General features: G+C 45.1%; 1 protein-coding gene across 1 annotated transcript in view; it reads right to left on the reverse strand.

Annotated features, from left to right (window-relative positions):
* Positions 1 to 12,191, reverse strand: part of CARNS1 (carnosine synthase 1) — a 48,368-nt gene extending 36,177 nt beyond the window's left edge. The window contains exon 1 of the mRNA XM_040320830.1: positions 12,107 to 12,191. The gene's annotated coding sequence lies outside the window, so the exon portion shown is untranslated. The remainder of the gene's footprint in view (positions 1 to 12,106) is intronic.
* Positions 12,192 to 22,724: the final 10,533 nt, after the last annotated feature.

The following is a 22,724-nucleotide window of genomic DNA, read 5'->3' on the forward strand; positions in this document are numbered from 1 at the left end:
GACCTAATTTACCTTCTATCTGATGGTATCTGTATAGTTTGAGGGCCAATGTCACTTGGCAGGGCTGGTGCAAGGATTTTTGACTCCGCCCCTGACTCCACCCCCCTTTCACCTGCACATGTATCAGTGGAGGCATCAATAACCCCCAGCATTCATGACAGTGGATGCATTACTAACCTCCAACACTGTTATCAGTGGGTGCCATAACATCCACCAGCATTGCTGTCAGAAGATGCATTAATAACCCCCAACACAGGTAGCAGTGGACACATTAATAACCCCCAGCATTGATGTCAGTGGATGCATTAATAACCCCCAGCAGGGCAATGTTAACCCCTTCCTCACTTCCAGCCTGCTGCAGTCCCATTGCTCTAGTGCTCTGGCAATTAGGTACAGTTAGCTGAGCTTACCTCAGCACACGCTTGCTCCTGGCCGGCTAACATCTCCCTCCGAGTACCAGCGGAGGGCCGTTCAGCGGCCGGTTCGCACTTGTGAGCGAGCGGGGCGGCAGGCAGATCAGGCGGCGGGATCTACAAAACTGGCCCCATCCCGCCCAAACAACAAGAACTAGAGTCAGAAGAGATCCAGTCCCGCAGCTGGAGAAAGGGGGGGAGCAAAAGCCTCCCTCCAGCAGCCATTTCAGACTGCAATGTGTTGGGAATGACAGGAAGTCCCCTTTCCTTCTCAGGCTGTTCCTAACCCGCACAGCCAGCCAATGAGAAGGAGGCACCTCCGGCACCCTGACTGATGTGTGCTCTAGGCCGGTGCCTACCTTGCCTATAGGTAGTGCTGGTACTGCCACTTGACAGAGCCAGCAGCATGTCTCAGTGATCTTTTTTAGCTGTCTGTAAGGATGGCACTCTGACCACCAAGGTTAGGGCTGCAGTCTTCCTACTGACCACCAACGTAAGGGGAGTTTTCCCATTGATCCCCCTTTGAATTAGTTTTAGTAAGGGTTCTCCAAGACTTAAAAAAAATATTTAGGGGTTCCTCTGGGGTTAAGAAAGGCTGCTCTATATGCTATATCAATAGCTGCCTTGCTGAACTGGATATATTTCCAATTATCCAATATAAAATAAATCTACAAATAATATTTCAGCTAGAGCTTGCCCTCTTCACAGGAGAAAGCAAGCTGATATTATTTGTAGATTCAGTAATATTTAGCCTAAAAGTGCATGAGCAGAGCACACTACATTCAAGACATGCTTCTGGTGATAACACTCTGTATGTCAGTTCTCAACTGTCTTTTTAATCTGATGTCATAGCAGATCACATCTTTGGCAGCTAGGGGGTGCCATAGCATGAAAAAGTTTGTTTAAAAGTATTTTATTTTTAAGCTTTCAACACCATGAATCTGAAGTAGAAATGCAGATACTGCAAAGTATAAGAGCGTTAATTTCCAGAAAATAAATGCTGCTGTGTCAATGCTAGCAACAGACTGCATCATGGCATATGTTATTTTTTATTTTGCCCAACTGTGTTTTGTGAGTTTTTGAACACTTCAACTCTTGTTGACATCAGTAGCTGAGTGGGTGTTACATTTACATGTGAGGAATGTTCTGCAGTGGAACTGCTATGCGTGAATAAATACTTGTGTGACTTCTTGAAAATGGTCTACTGCCTGAATCATCATCTCACTGTACAATGGGTTAGAGGAATCATCTACTTAGAACTGCTAGCTGGGATGAAAATTACATATCATTTAAAAATGTAAACAAACTTCACAAATGCCAAGAATGTGATTTGCACATTCTGTGACCTGAAATTAGTAGGTATTCAGCAATAGATTGTGACACGTGCAATACCATAAATCCTGAAAATTGGGTTTGTTTGTAATTGTTCCCAACATAATATTAATTTGCACTTCTTTTATAATTTGTGGCCATATTGCCTTTCATAGCTACTTGCACCCTTGTGCATGCTTTAGAAATCAACTTACAATGCCTTGATAAAGTATTCACACCCCTTGAAATTTTACACATTTTGTCATACTACAACCAAAAATGTAAAGTGTGATCTATTGAGATTTTATGTGATGGACCAACACAAAGTGGTACATAATTGTGAAGTGGAAAAAAAATGATAAATGTTTTTCAATTTGTTTTACATATAAATATGTGAAAAGTGTGGCGTGCATTTAGATTCCGCTTCCCTGAGTCAATACTTTGTAGAACCACCTTTCACTGCAATTACAGCTGTAAGTCTTTTTGGGGATGTCTCTACCAGCTTTTCACATCTAGAGAGTGACATTTTTGCCCATTGTTCTTTGCAAAATAGCTTAAGCTCTGTCGGATGGAGAGCGTCTGTGAACAGCATTTTTCAAGTCTTGCCACAGATTCTCAATTGGATTTAAGTCTGGACTTTGACTGGGCCATTCTAACACACACATATGCTTTGATCTAAACCATTCCATTGTAGCCCTGGCTGTATGCCTTTTGCAGACTCAATCTCAAACAGGTTTTCTTCTTAGGCCTTGTACACACGACCGAGTAACTCGTCGGGCGAGACACATCGTTTTCCTCCACGAGTTCCTTGTTAGGCTTGACGAGAAACTCGACAAGCTTGTTTTGCGTACACACTGTCAAGACAAAATCTCCTTGTTCTCAAACGCGGTGACGTACAACACATACAATGGTCGGAGACGATTTGCACTTTTCAGTCTGTTACAGCGTGAAAAATGTGTTATCTCCATTACAAATGCTACTCCCGTCTCATACTTTATTCTGAGCATGCGAGGGTTTCTTAGCATACACACGCTCGCGTTCCTCGTCGAAAACCAGTTCTCTTTTTTCCTCGTCAAGTTCCTCGACGGTTTCCTCGATGAAAAACGTACACACGATCGTTTTCCTCGGCAAAAAAGCTCTCCCACCAAGTTTCTTGATGGATTCTGTCGAGTTTCTCGGTCGTGTGTATGAGGCTTAAGATTGCTCTGCATTTGTCTCATTCCATCTTTCCATCAATGCTGACCAGCTTCCCTGTCCCTGGTAAATAAAAGCATCCCCACAACATGATGCTGCCACCATCATGTTTCCCGGTAGGGATGATGTGTTCAGGGTGATGTGCAGTGTTAGTTTTCCACCACACATAGCGTTTTTCTTTTAGGCTAAAAAGTAAAATTTTGATCTCATATGACCAGAGCACCTTCTTCCATATGTTTGCTGTGTCCCCCACATGGCTCCTCGCTAACTGCAAATGGGACTTCTTATGGCCTTCTTTCAACAATGGCTTTCTTCTTGCCACTCTTCCTTAAAGGCCAGATTTGTGGAGTGCACAACTAATAGTTGTCCTGTGGACAAATTCTCCCACCTGAGCTGTGGATCTCTGCAGCTCCTCCAGAGTTACCATGAACCTCTTGGCTGCTCTCCTTGCCCGGCCTGTCAGTTTTGGTGGATGGCCATGTTTTGGTAGGTTTGCAGTTGTGCTATACGATTTCTATTTTTGGATGATGGATTGAACAGTGCTTCGTGAGGTGTTCAAAGCTTGGCATAATTTATTTTATAACATAATTCTGCTTTAAACTTCTTCATAACTTTATCCCTGTCCTGTCTGGTGTGTTCCTTGGCCTTCATGATGCCAGTTGTTTACTAAGGTTCTCTAACAAACCTTTGAGGGCTTCACAGAATAGCTGTATTTATACTGAGAATAAATTACACACAGGGGGACTCTGTTTACTAATTAGGTAATTAGGTGACTTCTGAAGGCAATTGGTTCCACTCGATTTTAGTTAGTAGTATCAGAGTAAAGGGGGCTGAATACAAATGCACGCCTCTCTTTTCACATATGTATTTGTAAAAATATTGCATAGTTACATAGTATGTGAGGTTGAAAAAATACACAAGTCCATCAAGTCCAACCTATGTGTGTGATTATATGTCAGTAGTATCTTGTATATCCCTGTATGTTGTGGTCATTCAGGTGCTTATCTAATAGTTTCTTGAAACCATCTATTATTTTTTTTAGTCTGCAGAGCAATGCACCTGTGATCAGTAAATCAGGGGTGTAATGTCAGGCTCCTGCAGACACTGCCTCCAGCTTGGTTGACAGTTTGAGAGTTGGGGGAATTGTCAATGGACTATCAGGGTGTTTATCAGTGTCCTCACATTTCACTAAGAACTATGAACTGCCACGGTGAAAGACAGGGATTGTAGTTCCTTCATTCACAGTCACACAAATTTTTAAATGTGACAGTGGGTGCTCTGTCATGGAGAGTGTAGGGGGGGTGCGGAGGCAGAAGCTGGAGCATGTTATATGTTACACCTTAAATATGGGTGTAACATGTAACATGCTTCAAAAAGTTAGCCTTTAATCCCAGGAGACGCCCCCCTCCAGCACACGGCGGGTGATTGACAGCCTCAGCTGTGCATGTTTATCTATGAGACTGTGTTGAGGGGGTGTATGTCCATTTCCTCCACTCAAGCCTCAGATTACACTCAGCTCTCCTCTGTGTTGCCTGCAGTTTGTGACATCAAATCCCAACCCTCTTTAAAGTGATTGTAAAGTCTTGTTTCTTTTGTTTTGTTTTTAATTAACAAACATGTTATACTTAAGCCTCGTACACACGATTGGATTTTCTGCGGACCAAGCCTCTGAATTTTGTCCAAAGGGCGTTGGCTGTAAACTTGTATTGCATACAAAAAGCAAAGAATTGTTGGCTAACAAATACGAAACTATGTGGTTTTCAGCTCTTTAGCGCCACCCTTTGGGCAACGTCTGCTATTGTTGTGTTATGTGAGCATTGCTTCTGAGCATGCGTGTTTGTACTTTGGATTTTATTTCGACGGAAACACACGATCGGATAATCTGATATCACACATTTGTTGTCGGAAAATTTTAAAGCATGCCATCCCACATTTGTTTCGGAAATTCTGACAATTGTTCCGATGGAGCATACAAACGGTCGGATTATCCGACAACATCCTGCCATCACACAATTCCCGTCGGAAAATCAGATTGTGTGTGAGGCTTTACCTGCTCTGTTGTAGTGGAATTGCACAGCGCAGACTGGATCCTCCTTTTCTCGGGTCCCTCTTCGCTTCTCCTGGCCCTTCTCTCCTGTAGAGTGCCTCCACAGCAAGCAGCTTGCGATGGGGGCACCTGAGCCGAGTCACAGCTTCCTTTCTCCTTTTAGACACTGTCCCCTCTCTCCTGATTAGCAAACTGAATTTGATTGACATCTGTGGGAACCAATGTTGCCGCTGCTGTGTTTCAGACAGCCGAGGGACTCGTAGACATCACTGGACAGAGACGGGGCTCTGGTAAGTATTAGGAGGTGCTGCTGCACATATAAGGCTTTTTATCTTACTGCAAAGAAAGCAGTAAGATAAAAAACCTTCTGCTTTTACAACTCCTTGAAGCTCAAAAATACTGTGTAAAGTGTGTGCTTTAGGAGGCTGTAGAGGAGAGAGGGCTGCAGAAAAAACAGGTACAACTTATTATGCAGGATGATTTGTTTCAGCTCTGTGTATCACCTGATGCCAGTCACATTGGGTATATGTAAGGGTTTAAAACCATTTTAAATCGAATCGAAAATGGCTGCAGATATAAACCTATAGGTGCCTGCATTTACCTGCAGCATCCTATAAAAACCTGCAATTATTTCCAACAGGTAAATCATTGACACTCCTTTATAGCTTGCTGGTCTATTCCTGGTTTCTGCACAATCCTATTTCCTCCACACTTACAAAATGTTATTGTGTAAGGGCATTTTAATTCAATGTTGCTCGAATGTTTATATTGGACTAAGCCCCGGTTCACACCAGTGAAGCTTTGCAATCGCACTACTTCAGTGCGATTTTAAAGCCACAGATCAGTGGGATTTGCACCTCGGATTTCATTGCAGCTTGCGACTTCATTTAACCACTTGCCGACCGTCCTATAGCACATTTACTGCTACAGGGCGACCGCGCTGCTCAGGATCACGTGTGTATATATATATATATATATAATTTCCTCACATCTGGGTATGGGGCGTGAGTGTGCGCTGGTGGGGGCTTGCTCCCGCTGTAAATCTACACAGCAGGAGCTGATCAGCGGGTCCCGTGGACCTGATGCCTTCCGACAACCGCTGATTGTTCTGTACACAGGTAGAATGGCGATCTGCCTATGTAAACAAGACAGATTGCCGTTCTGTCAGTACAAAAGGCATGGATCCTGTGTTCCTGTAAAGCAGGAACACCAATACATACTTTCCACTAGTAAACCCCCCCCCCCCCCCCAATACACTGAAACACCAGCTAGGCACACAGTTAAACCTCTGATCGCCCCTGATGTTAACCCATTCCCAGCCAGTGTCATTAGTACAGTGACAGTGCATATTTTTAGCACTGATCACTGTATTAGTGTCACTGGTTCCCAAAAAAGGATCAGTTAGGCCCCTTTCACACTGGGGCGGGATTCGGCCACTAGCGGTGCGGTATTAACCCCCGCTAGTGGCCGATAAAGGGTTAATACCATCCGCATTGCGGGCGGTATTGCCGCGGTTTCCCATTGTTTTAAATGGGAAGGAGCGGTGAAGGAGCGTATACACGCCGCTCCTCTCACCGCTCCAAAGAGGCTGCCGGCAGGAGATTTTTTTCTCTCCCGCCAGCACATCGCCTCAGTGTGAAAGCCCTCGGGCTTTCACATTGAGTATGCAGTGCAGGAGTTTTTCAGGTGGTATAGCAGCGCTATATTTAGTGTGAAAGGGGTCTAAGTGTCCGATTTGTCCACTGCAATATCGCAGTCCCACTATAAGTCCCTGATTGCCGCCATCACTAGTAAATATATATATATATATATATATATATATATATATATATATATATATATATATATATATTCCATAGTTTTTAGACGTTAAAATTTATGCGCAAACCAATTAATATACGCTTATTGTGATTTAATTTTGTTTATCAAAAATATGTAGCAGAATACATTCTGGCCTAAACTGATGAAGAAATTATGGGGCAGATCCACGTAGATCGGCGCTCCTCTCCGCCGGGTGTAGCGTATCTAAGATACACTATGTCGTGGTAACTTAAAAAATTTTTTTTCGAATCCTCAAAGAATTCGCGCCGTAAGTTACGGCAGCATAGTGTATCTTTGGCGGCGTAAGGGCGCGGAATTCAAATGGATGTGATGGGGGCGTGTTTTATGTAAATATGTCGTGACCCGACGTAAACAAAGTTTTTTTTTAACGGCGCATGCGCCGTCCGTGGGGTATCCCAGTGCGCATGCTTGAAAATTAAACCGGAACAAGCCAATGCTTACGACGGTGACTTCATTTTACGCAAATCCCTATTCGCGAACGACTTACGCAAACAACGTTAAAAATTCAAAATTCGACGCGGGAACGACGGCCATACTTAACATTGAGTACGCATCATAATAGCAGCTTTAACTATACGCCGGAAAAAGCCGAACGCAAACGACGTAAAAAAATGCGCCGGCCAGACGTACATTCGTGGATCGCCGTAACTAGCTAATTTGCATACTCGAAGCGGAATTCGACGGAAACGCCACCTAGCGGCCGGCGGAAAAAATGCACCTAAGATCCGACGGCGTACTAAGACGTACGCCTGTCAGATCGATCCCAGATGCCGTCGTATCTTGTTTTGTAGATACAAAACAAAGATACGACGCGGGAAGTTGAAAATGACGTGGCGTATCAATAGATACGCCGGTGTAATTCTTTTGTGGATCTGCCCCAATATTTTTACTTTTTTTTTTTATTGGATATGTTTTAGAGCAGAAAGTAAAAAATATTGTTTGTTTTTCAAAATTTTCAGTCATTTTTTATTTATAGTACAAAAATAAAAACCACAGAGGTGATCAAATACCACCAAAAGAAAGCTGTATTTGTGGGAAAAAATTACATACATTTTATATGGGTACAGCGTTGCACGACTGCGCAATTGTCAGTTAAAAATAATGCACTGCCGTATCGCAAAAAATGGCCTGGTCATGAAGATGGGTAAATCTTCCGGAGGGGTTAACAGAAGTCTATGCAAGTCGCAATGAAATTGAAAAAAAGTAGTGCACAAGGTTGCTGCGACATGAGTCGCAGTGATTTGAATAGTTCCATTGCCGGCAATGGGCTGCGACTTGACATGCGATTTGGAACTGTCAAATCGCATCGGTGTGAACGATGGAATAAAAAGAAAAATATCATATAAGGCCACTAGAGGGTACTGTTTTCATATGATATCTAGTGCCATCTAGTGGCCGATTGCAGTATTTTCTATTTCAAATAAATGAAAAACATTTAACAGGACAGGAAATAACCTAATAAATTATTTTGCACAAAATGAATATACAGGCACTTTATACAGATATTTTTATAAAGACATCCATAATGTAAACTGTACTCAAGCTTCAATTATCCTCAAATCCCAGACCCAACACTCTCTGTTGTTATACTAACCGATGAAGCTGACTGATGGTCCGTCGCGCCTACACACCATCGGTTAATTAACCGATCGTGTCAGAACGCGGTGACGTAAAACACAACGACGTGCTGAAAAAAAACGAAGTTCAATGCTTCCAAGCATTCGGCGACTTGATTCTGAGCATGCGTGGGTTTTTAACCGATGCTTTTGCATACTAACGATTGGTTTTGACCTATCGGTTAGGCGTCCATCGGTTCAATTTTAAAGCAAGTTCTCATTTTTTTGACTGAAGGTTAAATAACCTATGGGGCCTACACACGATCGGTTTGGACTGATGAAAACGGTCCTTCAGACCGTTCTCCTCTGGCGATCCTATCGTGTGTACGAGGCCTAAGGACAGCAGCCTATGTTTCAAAGTAGGTTTGGTCATGCTTAAAATATTTTGGGCTAGATTCAGCAAAGAATTACGCCGGCGTATCCATAGATACGCCGCGTAAATTCAAAGCTGCGCCGGCGTATCTACTTTCTGTATTCAGAAAGCTAGATACGCCGACATTAGCCTAGGATTCAACTGGCGTAATTCTATTACGCCGTCGTATCTTAGGGTGCATTCTCACGCTGGCCGCTAGGTGACGCTTCCGTTGTTTTGGCGTAGAATTACCTAGTTACGTTGATTCAGAAATGTACGTGCGCCCGGCGTTCGTTCTTTACGTCGTTTGCGTAAGGCCCCATACACACGATAGAATTTATCCGCGAATACGGTCCAGCGGACCGTTTCCGCGGATAAATCCTCTCGAGGATTTCGGCGGATTTTCATTTCGACGGAGTGTACACACCATCGCATTGAAATCCGCGCCGAAATCCTCTGGCGATGACGTGTCGCGCCGTCGCCGCGATTATGACGTGCGCGACGCTGTCATATAAGGAATTCCACGCATGCGTCTAATCATTGCGACGCATGCGGGGGATCCCTTCGGACGGATGGATCCGGTGAGTCTATACAGACCAGCGGATCCATGCGTTGTGATGGACTCCAGCAGATGGATATGTTCTGCATGTCAGCGAATATTCGATCTGCTGGAATCCATCCCAGGGGAGATATATCCGCGGAAACAGATCCGCTGGCGTGTACACACCATAGGATCTATCCGCTGAAACCCATTTGCTGGGATTTATCTGCGGATGGATTCTATGGTGTGTACGGGGCCTAAGGCTTTTTCGGCGTAACGTTGTGCCTGCTTCTATGAGGCGCACTCAATGTTAAGTATGGACGTCGTTCCCGCTTAGATTTTTGAATTTTTTACGTCGTTTGCGTAAGTCGTTCGCGAATAGGGCTGGACGTAATTTATGTTCAAGTCGAAACCAATGACGTCCTTGCGACATCATTTGGAGAAATGCACACTGGGATATGTACACGGACGGCGCATGCGCCGTTCTTACAAAACGTCAATCACGTCAGGTCAACACACATTAACATAAAACACGCCCCCCCTTACACATTTGAATTACGTGTGCTTACGCCGGCCCCATTTACGCTGCCGCAACTTACGGAGCAAGTGCTTTGTGAATACTGCACTTGCTCCTGTAAGTTGCGGCGGCGTAGCGTAAATACGATACGCTGCGCCGCCGTAAGATAAGGCACAGCTACCTGAATCCAGCCCTTTACCTCTAGGTTTGAGATCCTTAAATCAATTTTTTGCAGTTTTAAAGTTGTTAAATATTTGTCTGTGACCCCAAGATCAGACATTGGGTGAACTCAAGACTTATGTTTGATTTCACTAGTTTCCAAAATATATAAAACCTGCTTTATCCTTCAAGACAATAGACGGTGCAGTAAATGCATCTCATAAACTGAACTATTATAGTAGTTCTTTACTATTATGCAAACATGTAAATGCAACTCAGCAGATGCTAATACCACAGCAATATTGAAACTATGGATGTATGGAATATAGCACAATCTGAGACCCTAAGTGGCAAAGCAATACAGTACTGAGAAATTCACAGCAATCTCAAATCATTTCTTACCAGATCAGACTATAGACAGTATATTAAAAGCTAAATGGTTCTTAAGAATTACAGCACTTTGATGACTACCGTTGCTTTTAAGCTAGTTAATAAATGTATAATTATTATTGTAATAATTAGGGTTGTCCAGATACCGATACTAGTATCGGTATCGGGACCGATACCGAGTATTTGCGGGAGTACTCGTACTCGCGCAAATGCTCCCGATACCTAAATAGAATACTTTTTTTGTATTTATCAACATGTTCTATGAAAATTCTTTGAGTTTTTTACTACTGCGTGACAAGCAAATACAAATTTTTTATTCATTTTTACTCATTTTTATTCTTTTATAATGTCTTGAGTTAGAGTTCTTCATAATTCTAAAGAAAATATCCTTAGTCTGTATTGTGGTTTGAAAACTGTCACATGACATTTAAAAAAAGTATCGGTATTCGGTATCGGCGACTACATGAAAAAAAGTATCGGTACTTGTACTCGGTCCTAAAAAAGTGGTATCGGGACAACCCTAGAATAATAATACAATAATAATTACTCAAATCAACACCAAGATGCTTTGGAGGTACGCAATGTTATTATAATTTAAAACCAAAACAATAAAAATGATTGTAAAAAGCAGCGCAAATGACCACTGCAAGGATACTTAATAAAAAACAAATTATGTATGTTGATTTCATGTTATAATTGTGGCCCTATTTGAACCCATCCCTTCTTTACATGAACTTCTACTATGCCATAGTTGTCCCTCCATTTTACTAGCTCCAACTCTACCACACAAAACCGTGATAAAATGGCACTGGGCTCATAAATTTGAAGTTTAGAGGGGATGTAACAACATCACTTACTAAAGATCACAAAAACAATCTAGAGCCAGCTATAGACAATTGTGGTACAATTGTGGTACAAATTACTCACAATTGTGAGTAATGCTAGTGGTACAACCAGTTTAAGACATTACTAAATATTCTGCATATAAAAAGAAAAAAATCTTACTTTTCCCATGCTTCAATCTAATCTAGGGTAATGTAAATGTTGTTTACAAATTCAAGCTATTTAAATATCGCTATAGATTTATAGATGTTGTGATATAACAAGCAGCAACAATAAGCATTTATAAGTGATGCAATTTATCAGCATCGGTTATCAACATGTTTGAATTTTTTTTTTTTTATAACAGAAAAAAAAAAATTCACTGTATATGCATAAAATAGAAACATTTAGTCATGTTCTAATATGTTGTGACTGTAGCACACACGTACAGCTCTCTTTTCAAATTTAATGAAAAACTTGCCCAACTATTGCAAACCCAAGGGCCACCAAGGTATGTTTTCTAGCGATGCAACTAGTCCAAGCACCACTTGCAATAGGCTACACAGGAGTTAATTGTCGAGTGGTAACAAGTACCAGCAGAATTACTCATAACTGAATAAAAGTCCACATAGAACCACACATGCATCACAGACAAACTTCAACGAAGTTGGGAAGAAATGTTGCAACAGACCCTCATCATTTCTTCATCTGAAAGAACATAGAGAAAGCTCTAACCACTTGTTATTGGTACAAGATCTGCCTATATATTTTATTCTATAAAAAGAAGCAGAGGGTAAAATAAGCAATGTAGGCATATTAGATTTAAAAAGCTCCTGTGATGGCCCTTTTCATTGTACAATGAGGGTTAAGTGTGCATTATGTCTAGAAAGATCAGATCTCACCTCTAAATGTCCTCGCAGAAAGAATGGCAGGTAAAGAGGGACCTCACGAGACAGACCAGCACACAGAGAGCTCTGAGGGATTAGGGCGTCTCTATAAATCCTACTCTCCCCCCCCCCCCTCGCCTTCCCCCTCCCTGCTAGGCTTTGCTTGAGCTGCTCCCAGCTGTCACTCAGCCAGACCCATATCAGTGGGTCAACATCACAGCAGTGCCCGTCAATCACTCTGATGTGATATTGGGAACTTATTCCATTACACCCAGTGCTGTGCCCTGCTCTTTCTGCTATTTCTGTACAAAATACACACTCAGCTGTTAGTGAACAAGGCAGCATTCAAAACCACACTTCTCATTCTTATACTTCTAGTTTTAACAACTGCCTCTTATTAGCAGGGGTCACCCTTACTATTTATAGTAGTATTGTACATTACTACAATTGTACTGTAAAATTAACTCCACATTAACTGTAGAGCACATGCAGGAATTACACACAGCGTACGAATACTATATTTTTGGTGTTTTTCTTGCTTCATTACAGAGAAGCTACGGTATGGACACTTAGGTTAAATTTTGCCATGTATATTAACCTCTTATACCTGCAAACCTAAAATAAATTCTGCTTACCTTTGCCCTCTTAAAGCGGAGTTCCACCTAAAAATGGAACTTCCACTTAACCCACTCCTCGCCCCCTTACATGCCACATTTTTGGGGGGGGAGTGGGGGCTTCAGGAGAAGGGGACTTCCTGTCCCACTTCCTCCTTCCGCCGAGGGGCTGGTAAGGCGATTAGCTTAATCGCCTTATTGCAGCCCCTCCCTGTAGGTGAGCGACTGTCCAATCGAATGGCGCCGCGCCGCTCGCTCATGCGCAGTGGGTGCCCGACCGTGAAGCCGAAAGCTGTCACTGCCGGGTGCCCACACTAGGAATGAAGACGCCGGCCGGCGAGGGGGGGCGAGGAGCGGAGCCCCGGCCGGCGTGTCGCTGGAGCCATGGAGCAGGTAAGTGTCTGTTTATTAAAAGCCAGCAGCTACACTTTTTGTAGCTGCTGACTTTTAATAAACTTAAAAAAAGGCTGGAACACCCCTTTAAAGTCAGAAGCTTGAATGATACTGGTTTCAGGATTGGACAGACTGACCTACCTTCATCGCCGCCTTATAACAAAGCACCAATGGTACAAAATATAACTCCCAGCAGTCTAGGGCTCAAATGGAAGCTTGTGCAGACATCACTGCCACTGGTGTGAAAGAAGAGACAACTGGGTGGATCTAAAGTCTTCATGGGTCCAACTAGCCCAAGGCTGTCCTGATGGATTGGCCAAACTCAAATTAGGCACAAGATCACATGACTAAATACAGTAAATGGGTGACTCCAGGGGGGTTGTTTTCTGCAAAGATTTTTTTTTTTGCTAGCTAAAATAAAAAGCCTGTTTAAGGAAATGGAAAATACACTTCTTTATTTGTTATGGCTTATAGATATTTATGCCTAATTATAAGATTGCTGTTATACTTTATTTTTAATGAGTATCTGAAGTTCCAATAAAAGTGAGGAACAAATGTCCTATAATAATTTTCAAATATATATGGTTTTCACAAATATACTACTGTAAAAAAAAAAAACTGAGATTTACAAATCCTAAAAAGCAAATTGCAAAAGGAGACAAGGAGCAATGACAAAGAGGTTTATGCATGTTATTTTCACATAAATAATGTGGCTTCTGTCATCACTCAGAAACTGACTGCACCATATTCTGCCAGCACAATGCACGGGTGATAGTAACAAGGACTTTAATGCACTCTTAAAGTAATTAAAAAAGTTGATTTACTCACATGAAAAAGTTTTGATGCTTAAAGTATAACTAAAGGCAATTTTTTGTTTAGTTTTGTATGGAATGGAGACTGACAAGAACAAAGACTGACAAAATAAAATTCCAGATTTTGGGTTGTCCCCAGAAAAGTAATAGATGAGACCTCTCCCAATGGGGACACTAGTTCTGGTGACCTGGGGGCCCCCAAGGAATCCACTTAAAGGGGTTGTAAAATAATTATTTTTCTCCCCTAAATAGCTTCCTTTACCATAGTGCAGTCCTCCTTCACTTACCTCATCCTTCGATTTTGCTTTTAAATGTCCTTATTTCTTCTGAGAAATCGTCACTTACTGTTCTTCTGTCTGTAACTACACACCGTAATGCGAGGCCTTCTTCCTGGTGTGGAGAAAGCCTCTTGAGGGGGAGGGGTGAGCAGGAGTGTCAGGACGCCCACTAACACACAGCTCCTTTCTCTATCTGCAAAGTAGAGAGAGTGTCCTGACTTGCCTGCTCGCCCCCTCCCCCCTCAAGAGGCTTTCTCCACACCAGGGAGAAAGCCCCAAATTACTGTGTGTAGTTACAGACAGAAGAACAGGAAGTGAGGATTTCTCAGAAGAAATAAGGACATTTAAAAGCAAAATCGAAGGATTAGGTAAGTGAAGGAGGACTGCACTAAGGTAAAGGAAGCTATTTAGGGGGGAAAAAAATCCTTTACAACACCTTTAATTTGCAGGGATTTCCTCTCACTTCCTTTTTGGGAATGGAAGTAAAGGGAAATCTCCACAATGGAACATAGATAGAGAAAACATCTGACAGGGATTATAACATAAATTAAAAAAAAAATTTGCCTATAGTTCCACTTTAACTTCACACACTTCTGTCTTAAATGTGTTTCTTTAGTGTAGACGTAAAGTATTTGCACTTTTTCCATTAAACCTAAACTACAGATATTTTTCAGCTATTGAATCAAAAGACAATCAATTAATAATTTGCCTGAAGTGAGAAAATGGTATTTAGACAGAGTTGGATCTTTTCTACAACATCAATAGTGCCATCTTTGTTCAGGAATCAGAGACAACGCAGTCATATAAACTCTGATATCTGTACAGTTCTTGGCTATGTTCAGAAATGTCTGCCACAGATCAGCCCTGGAGTTGATTGTAATTCAGATGGCGTTCAATTCAGACCGAATTTCATGAATTCAGGTATCCCAAGCTAAATCTGAATTTTAGTTATGTAGCGCCCCCTTACTTTCAGTATGGGCACTACTTTAAAGTTAGTGGGGGAATGGGAGAGTTATTTTGCTCCCATTCATAAATTGTTAAATTTTGGGCTGCTGTCATTTCAGAACTGTCCTGTAGGTCAATCTGCGCTCCAGGGATGCAATCCCAACCCTGGGCAACAGTTGGCGCTGGAGGGGTTCTGGCAGAGCCGCTTTTCTTCAGCAGCCAATTAGAGGAGTTTTCCCTTGTGGAGCATGCTGGGGGAAAGTATATCGGATGCCATTTTTGTTGGTTCTTCACAGGTTCCTGGTTCCAGGTGTGGCACCCACCTTCAGGGTGTGCGCACATCGCGGGCCCCACCACTATGGCCTACCTGGCCTGGGGTCACGCACTACGCGGAGTTCCAGACTCTGGGTCCTCCTGGCCTGGAGTGACTGATGCTACTAAGGGGCCCCAGTGACTTACTGGGTCCCCCTTCTACTGAGGAGATCCCAGGCTGTGTGCCGCACGGTGGGGGATTGGCTTGAGGATAACCCAGAGGCAGGTTATCCAAGAGGGCTTGAATGAACCATTGAGGATCTGGTGAACGGAGCATTGACAGGTACACTTCCACTGTCAACCGGTGACCCTAGCACAATTTACTGGGAGGATAAGCTCAACCATTCAGCTCATCCAAGTTCTAGGCCTGTGGCAGAGGCCCACCAGAGCCAGGTCAGTGGCAGAGACCTGTTCCTCCCAGCCACCTAAAGTGACACTTCGGCTGCCAGGCTCGTGGCAGGAGTCTGTCCGGGGGCACTTCACCCACTCTGGCTAGAGTGGCGACGAACTGTATCTACTACTACTGAGAGCAAGATCGCTCTTTCCATATCCAGGCCTGATACTGAAAAGTTCTCTCTTGCTTCATCAACCTTTTCTCTCTACCTCATGTTGATGTTGGTCGTGTTGGGCCTGAAATAAAGCATTCAGAAAACCTTTATTTGATGACTGGACATTCGCTTAATAATCTACTCATCCACTTCACCCCTAGACAACGGTAAGAGGTAACTTAATACGCTGATCCCAAAAGAACCAGCGGCTCCTTCAGGGGTGGCGCTACACATGGGGGCTCGTCCGGGATCTCGGCTGTTACCTCTGGCAACAGAAATCGTGAGTAGCGATTTATTAAAGAGCGAAGAGTGTCGTGTATTTGGAACTGTCTGGCTACGAGGGAGTTAACCTCACACAGCTAAGCTTGGGCGTACGTGCAGCATAGCACGCGCCTACAACATGTCCGGACAAGTTCTTCAAGTGGGAGGAGCCACCCTCCCCTGCGTGAGACGTATAATAGAGTTTTGCGCCAAGCCAGCAGAGCACCGCCCATCTGCAAGAGGGAAGGAGAACCGCGTGGTGATGTCTGCCTTCCTGCAACCGGGTGTTGCCGTTCCACAGCTGAGACCTCCAACTACCTCACCGGGGGTCCTCAGAATGTTTGCACCGCCTGGGGTGCCTGTCGCTTGACCACAGAAGGACAGTTCGTGCTATTGTCCAGCGGAGGAACAGAGATGCTTGTATTGACCTGTCCTCGATGCGAGGAGCTGTCTGTCAAGATTCAGCCTTTCGCCCGGTGTCAGAGATGCCGGGCCTACTTGTTCGTTGCTACATCGCCCGTAAAGACTCCAAGGGAGTACAGGGTGAACTTAATTACGGCTGTCGTCACCGCGGAGGAGGAGACCGAAAGGCCGGAGCCATCCCCATCGGTGGAGCTCGTGGAGCCGGAGGCTCCCAACGTAGAGGTCATCTCGGTCTCATCAACCTTGACCTTGCAATCGGCTACCCCACCACCTTGCTCTCTGGAGGTAAGCCCTATGACCGAAGATGACCCAACCAGCGTGACCAGCCTGACGGAGGTGACAAGTGTACAGGCCGATACCACCTCGGAGACCACCACATCCACAGTGGTCTCCGTGTGGCATGCCTCGATTGGAGTGGAACCTGCTCCAGCCTCCCGCGGCCACGATCGAGGCCTGCCTCCCAGCCATTCCTGGCCGGATTGGCCCAAAGATCCTATAGCCAAACCTTGCAGCTATTTACCTGCGGAGGAGCTGCACTCCTCCGAACTTGACTCTTTATCTGAAAATGAGGACACACTGGAAAGTTTGTTTGAACCAAGGTTCCCGGAATCGCAGGGCCTCGGAGGATCCCGTGCCATCCACGGTACTCAGAGGAGAAAAAAGCGCTCCGGCCGGAGCGCGTCCTGTGGGTCTCAGCAGCCGTCCATGAACGTTACGCAGCTAACCTGGGGAGTCGGTGAGTCCATTTCTGTTCCCACTGTTCCACTCACCACCCCTGTGCCCCTTGTTGCTCCCATATTGAGAAGGGGCACCAGACACACTAGTGCTGCCGGGACGAGGAGACCCGCGGATCCTGCCCAATTTGGCTCGCCTACAGCATGTGGTGGTCCAAAAGGTTGCCACCGAGTATGGATACGAATACCCATATGTGCCACCCCCTCTCCTTTACCAAATTGATCAGGAGAGGGAGGGATGGTGCCGCAACGCTGTATGGGGGCGCTTGAATGTCCCAAAAGAAGAACGGGAGACCCCTTATGCTTTTGTTTGTGTGGGGAAACGTTTTCAGGACTGTCTCAGAGACTGGAGCTGGGGCAGACATATCTATAGAGACCGGGTCGTATTGAAATGCCCCGGGAAGGAGGATCAGACCTTTTCGGTCTCATCGACCACTGCAAGAGGGGATGCTGTTATGTTGCCTGATCCCCGCTTTTATAAGTAGGTCAGATGTTGAGTTTGCCTGACTTACTTTCTGGAAGTTTTGGACAAGGGTTGCCCCATTTGAATTTGCGTTTTTCTCCCAGTTTCCCCTTTCCCCCTGGCCTCTCCGGAATCCACATCAGAACTTATGTAAAGGACTTTGGAGGGGTTGGGTTCAGTCAGTTAGAGGGGTTCCTTGCCAACTTCTTCACAGCAGCACCGGAAGATTCAGCAAGAAAAGAAAAGTTCTGTCTTTTGCTCCCCTTTTGCTGCTACTTCTTTATACTTGCACTTGGACTGCCGCAGTACCAGCGCACTGACCGCTAGGGGCAGTGTTCTGCAACGTTCTCATTGCAGGACAAAAATGTACATTGGTTTAGATTTTTTTTATATTTCTTGCAAACAGTAATATTGCTCAGCACTAACACTTAGGACTCCTCTGGCGGACGCCATTTTTGTTGGTTCTTCGCGGGTTTCTGGTTCCAGGTGCGGCACCTTCAGGGTGTGCGCACATCGCGGGCCCCACCACTATGGCCTACCTGGCCTGGGGTCACGTGCTACACAGAGTTCCAGACTCTGGGTCCTCCTGGCCTGGAGTGACTGATGCTACTAAGGGGCCCCAGTGACTTACTGGGTCCCCCTTCTACTGAGGAGATCCCAGGCTGTGTGCCACACGGTGTGGGATCGGCTTGAGGAGAACCCAGAGGCAGGTTATCCAAGAGGGCTTGAACGAACCATCGGGATCTGGTGACCGGAGCATTGACAGGTACACTTCCACTGTCAACCGGTGACCCTAGCACAATTTACTGGGAGGATAAGCTCAACCATTCAGCTCATCCAAGTTCTAGGCCTGTGGCAGAGGCCCACCAGAGCCAGGTCAGTGGCAGAGACCTGTTCCTCCCAGCCACCTAAAGTGACACTTCAGCTGCCAGGCTCGTGGCAGGAGTCTGTCCGGGGGCACTTCACCCACTCTGGCTAGAGAGGCGACAAACTATATCTACTACTATTGAGAGGAGGATCGCTCTTTCCATATCCAGGCCTGATACTGCAAAGTTCTCTCTCGCTTCATCAACCTTTTCTCTCTACCTCATGTTGATGTTGGTCGTGTTGGGCCGGAAATAAAGCATTCAGAAAACCTTTATTTGATGACTGGACATTCGCTTATTAATCTACTCATCCAATTTCACCCCTAGACAACGGTAAAGGGAAACTTAATACGCCAATCCCAAAACAACCAGCGGCTCCTTCGGGGGTGGCGCTACAGTTATATTTTAAAATTTGGATTTCAAACAATGCCTCTAGGAAGAAAGGGACCAAAAGCTGTTTATGGCTTATACCTGCTTCAGATTTTGCCTAGGCACCCCAAACGTGACTTCCAATGCCACAGGATCCCATCCTTCTTAGTATCCATGGCAGAATTTAAAATAAAGTGACTTAGGTTTTGGCCCCCTCATATCATTAGGCAAGGCAGCCAGGAGGAGAACTATTTTTTATAATTTGCTGCTTTGTTATACACCCTTTTTTGGAGCCTAGTTCAGATTCTTATTTGCCTCGTTTCCACTGAGTGGATCGGTTCGGGTTGGTTCGGTACGGTGCGCTATTTTGAGTGTTTCCATTATGAAAGCGGCCCATACAACCGAACCATATCACACCATTCTGGGTCCTGCTTCAGATGTGGGGCCATAGAAAATGGTCCGGTTCGGTTAGGGCGGAGCAACAATACATTCCACTGATTGGCGGACACGTTAGGCATTTTTTCTAAACCCTGTATGGCCCCTGACGGTCCGACTTGCAGTGGAAACTCTGACCTGAATAGGCCGGACCATCCTAACCCTTCCAAACTGTATCGACCGAACCGTTCCGCTCAGTGGAAATTAGGCATTTGACTTCAGTGAGATTTTCTAATCAGAAATTCAGAATTTTGGATGGTTGAAATATTTAAAATAAATTTGGCCAAGGCAAAACTGATTAAACTTTTGAGAAGTTCACTGATCTCTTATCAGCCTCTACTGTGACTTTTCACTTTATGACTTGCTACAAAGTTACAGCATTGGAGTTTGATAACCAGGGGAGAGGAAAATTAGGAAATGCTCCCTTCTTCTACCAGCAGACTAAGCTCAGCAGCTCAGCCAAGGCAAAGTCTCCTGATGGGAGATTAAAGCTGAACTCTAGGCATGGTTTTGATTGCATAGTTGAATTGATCCAGCTTGGAATAATGAAAGTATACATATACATATGCTGTGGAACTTACAAATCTCTGTAGTAGTTAGTGCTTGTACAGTGATAGCAGTGACCTCCCAGGGCCCATGCTGCACGGTTCCTTTTGTGAATTGAAAACCACAAGGAGGTTGCTATACTGCACTAAAAGCCATTTACAGAATGCCTTGTATTTGGTTTGAATACATGCAAGGTGTCTTCTTAGACAAGGTGGAGAGAAGTGGCGCTGACATCACAATCTCCATCTCCTCCAATCAAATAATTCCATTAATTAATTTAAAAGGGGGGGGGGGTTGCACAGGACCCAGAAGTGCTGCTCTCACTGTAGTAGTGTGGACTAACTCATTAGCTTGAAATTTCCACAGTTGTCCCTCAGATATGAATTATGCATACTTGCAGGGCTGGACTGGGACAAAAATTTGGCCCTGGACTTCATCCAGACTGGCCCACTTTGACAGGTCTCTCCCATGGCGGCCGAACAACTCCCGCACCCCCACCCCGGCCACCTAAGCCCCCTCTCCCCCTTCACTAGCCACTAGCCGTTCTACTTTATTAGAGTAGAATGGCTGGTACTGGTACTCTTATAGGCAGTACCAGTGGGGAAGCCAGACATTATTTCACCCGGGGCAAAAAATCAGTTTGGTGCCCCCCCTTATGGGACAAGATTAGGCAGAAGTGAAAAACTCCCAGGCCATAGATGTTGAGTCAGCTGTCTGTCCCCTCCCCCATGTTCCTCTGTCGTCCCCCCTGCTCCTCTGGTCCTCCCCCTGCTTCTTTGTCCCCCCAGGTGGGCGCTGCAGGAAAGGAGAGGAGGTGAGCACTGCGGGAAGGGAGAGACAGAGGGGCGGAGGGGGGCGGCGGTCCGCTGTCACTGAAACCGGCCCACTGAGCCATCGGCCCACCGGGAAACTCCCTGTAGTCCCAATGGCCAGTCCAACCCTGCATACTTGCATTGGTCTAAGCTGGACCCATGTAACTATGCAATAGAAATCATACCTAAAGTTCAGCTTTAACCTCTTGCCTACCATGTAGGCTTATGTATGTTCGTAATGTGGGTTGGGCCTTTACGCCCACATGCCACACACACAGTAAGTGTCTATGGTGGCTGAGGTTTCTGAGTGCTTCCAGAAAAAGGACCGAGCTGTCACCGACAAATACCCATCTCTAGTTATGATCAGGAACCGTTGAGATGGGCTCCCAAAAATGCAATTACACCGTGGCAGCCAAAACGATACTGTACACAGCAGAGGAGAGGCACAGGTCTGGGGCAGTACTGTTTACCTGCTTTAACAGCCAAACACAATTATCACTTGATCAGCAAGTCCATTCCACCCACCCCACATTACGACCCAGTTAAAAGGGTTGTGGTAGGCATGTGGGAAAGGGTTAAGAACAGCTTTTTGTCAATAGCTGCAGTATATGTTGTATCCTTTAAGTGGAATTACAGAAAAAACACACTTACCTACCTAACTTCCAATAGTCCAAAGCTTGTAAGGTCACTTGCTGGCATCTTCTCTCCAGCCATGTTTGGCTGGCATGGGATAACGTCACTCCCACGGGAGTGTAGTCATCCCAACACACTGGCAGTGTGCTGGAATGTAAACTGTGTTGTGCACATGCAGTTCAGTGTACATTAGGCAGATGATTGTATATAGGCAGTTAAGTGTACTTTATTGCAGAAGAGACACTGCGTTTCTCTTCTGCAATAAAAAGCCAGCCTGTTTGCAATTTTTAGCTTTTTACTTTAGTTCTGCTTAAAGGAATTATTCATAGAGACTAGTAAAATGACTAAAAGGTCCACTTTAATAAACTAAGTATCCCTGACACCCGCAAGTCCCGCACGATATCCTGGCTGCAGTGCCGATCTGTCAGCCCTATCTCTCTCTCAGCCCCCTCCCTCTCTCTATCTCAGCCCCCTCCCTCTCTCTCTCTACCACCCTCTCTCTGAGCCCCTCTCTCTCTCTCAGCCCCCCATCTCTCTGTCAGTTGACCTCCTCTCTCTCAGCCCCCCTCTCTCTCAGCCAGGGCCGGCCTTAGGTGTTCAGGCGCCCTGTGCGAGCTAATCCTGTGGAGCCCCCCCCCCAGACTGCTAGACACTGACCGCTACACAATACACACTGACCGCTACACAATACACACACTGACATTACAGCATTGGTGCATTTTACTATAGATCCATTGATGGACTACAAGGTCCAGCATTTTACTATAGGAGGTATTGGTGGACATTTTAGTCCCACCAATGCCTCCTATAGTAAAATGCTGGGCCTTGTAGTCCATCAGGATTCCCTTTACCTCATATTGGTCCCCCCTTGATTAGATCAGGGAACCCACCCATCAGTGTCCCCTTCCCCACGAAAGACCCCCATTAGACTGCCTTACCAAGAGACGCTTTGAGCCAGGAAGTGTGGGAGCCGGAGTTTGGGGGGTGGAGCTCCTCTACTGTAGTGTCGTTTTCCTTCCTTTCATTGTGTGGAGAAGTGTGTCGGCGAAACACAGGATTCAGGACACATCCAAACTGGTACACTCACTCACAGGGCTGCTGTTAGCATACAGCCACCCCCTAAGGATGGAAAGAGGTGGGGGGGAGGGAGGTGAAAAGGGAGAGAGAGAGAGAGAGGGGGGAGAGGGAG

Source organism: Rana temporaria, chromosome 8 (genome assembly GCF_905171775.1).
Source record: "Rana temporaria chromosome 8, aRanTem1.1, whole genome shotgun sequence".
NCBI lineage: Eukaryota > Metazoa > Chordata > Amphibia > Anura > Ranidae > Rana > Rana temporaria.